Source organism: Molossus molossus, unplaced genomic scaffold (genome assembly GCF_014108415.1).
Source record: "Molossus molossus isolate mMolMol1 unplaced genomic scaffold, mMolMol1.p scaffold_m16_p_4, whole genome shotgun sequence".
In the NCBI taxonomy this organism is placed as follows: Eukaryota; Metazoa; Chordata; class Mammalia; order Chiroptera; family Molossidae; genus Molossus; species Molossus molossus.
Window position 1 is genome coordinate 22,509,963 of NW_023425377.1, and position 2,101 is coordinate 22,512,063.

A 2,101-nucleotide genomic window follows, 5' to 3' on the forward strand; every position below is an offset into this window, starting at 1 on the left:
TCCTTTTATTTTGTATTCCTCGCCCGAGGATATTTTTCTGTTTATCATCAGATAGAGTGGGAGAAAGGGAGAGAGAGACAGAGAGACAGAGAGAAACATCCATGTGATAGAGCCACATTGACTGGTTGCCTCCCACATGACCCAACCAGGGCCGGGAACAAACCACAACCAAAGGTACATGCCCTTGGCCAGAGTTGAACCAGCGACTCATGGGTCCATGGGCCGATGCTCTAACTACTGAGCCAAAACAGTCAGGGCTTCTTCTTTCTTTTATTTTTATTTTTTATTTAATTAATTAATTTATTTATTTTATCCTCACCCGAGGACATTTTCCCATTTTTTTTGTTCAGGTAGAGTGGGAGGGAGAGAGAGGAAGAGAGAGAGAGAGAGAGAGAAACATCGATGTGAAAGAGACACATCGAGTGGCTGCCACCCGCACAACCCAACCAGGGCCGGGGACAAACTGCAACCGAGGTACGTGCCCTTAGCGGGAACCGAACCCGGGTCTCTCAGGACCGCAGGCCGACGCTCTAACCGCTGAGCCAAACATGCCAGGGCTTATTTTTAATTTTTAATTTTCACAATGAGCATGTGTATGATTTCTTTCAGTGTCAAAAGAAAAATGTGAAAGTCTTTTTAAAAATGGTTCTTTTTATGACTGATTTTATGACCCTAAAAGTCCCTGTGACTGATGCCTCAGCCTCTTCTTCTTTGACCTCTTCCTGCCCCACACATGTCACAGGGCATGAGCTGTCTCCTTCCTCTCTCTCTCTCTCTCTCTCTCTCTCTCTCTCTCTCTCTCTCTCGCACATGCGCACACACACGCACAAAATAAGATCCCCTTCTCATGAGTCCCACAGTCCTGTGTCCAGGGGCTCTGAGTACACTTAATACCTACTTTTCAATGGGGCTGTCTCAGGGGTGCCTTCCTTACCAACATGTGGAGCCCCTTTCTCTTGGAGCTGTCCCCCAGCTTCTGGGGCTGGGGTTGCACAAATAGTGAGAAAGTTCCAGGCAGAAAATGTGGAGCCAGAAAATCACTGAGGGGCCCTTCCACAACCTGCGTCGCCTCACCCACCACCCCTCCACCCTCCCACCCCTGGGCACACCTGGGAGGGGAGAATCATGCACTGATAGAAAGCTGACGGCCAGGCTGGCTGGAGAGAGAGGGGACCTGGTCCTCCCACTCCAGACCTGGGGCCTCACCCTCAGCCCCCAGAGGCCTGGGGTCCACCCTCACAGCTCCACTGAGCTTGCAGAAAAGTGTGGGAAGGGTATCTGTTCCAGGCCTGGCAAATTCCAGTGAGGCTGACCCTCCCAAGAATATCAGGGAAATGCTAGGTTTTACCACCTTTTCTTTTAAAGAGAAAATGGAAGCCCAAGGACTTGTCCCAGGTCACACAGAAAGCACAAATGAGACAGGACTAGAATAAGGAAATTTGACTTCTTTTCCGGAGGCTGTTTGTAAATGGTTAGAAATGCTGTGTGACCTTGGACGAATCTACTTCACCTTTCTGAGTCTGCATCTAGAGCTTCATGATGATTAACATTCTAACAGTTTAACATTCCAAAGATGCATCCATCCATCCTTCCACTCATATGTCTGTCCATCCACCCATCCATTTATCTACTTATCTACTCATTCACTTACCTACCATCCAGCATCTATTCATCTACACATCCTTTCACTCAGTAGTCCACCCATTCTCCCATTCTTTCATCCATCCACCCATCATCTTATACAACTCTCTCTTTCCCCATCCATCTACCCATTTATTCATTCATACATACATCTATTTGTTCAACAAATATCTCTTGGGGTTTTCCTATATGCCAGGACCTGCGGATACTCTGGTGAATGTGACAGGCACCTCTCCCGCCCTCTCAGAACTCACAGGTAGAAGGTGTGCAAAATCAGCTAAATCACCCTGTAATCACCCTATATATGAGAGTGTAATGACAAACCACGCCCCAGGTCTAATAGTGCCATTCGGGAGGAGTTTGGCCACACCTCCAGTGTGTGAAGGGGGTCTGGGGTCAGTTAGCAGGGTGGGCTTCCCTGAGGAGGGGTCACTTGAGCTGCGACCTGAAGTAGGAGGAG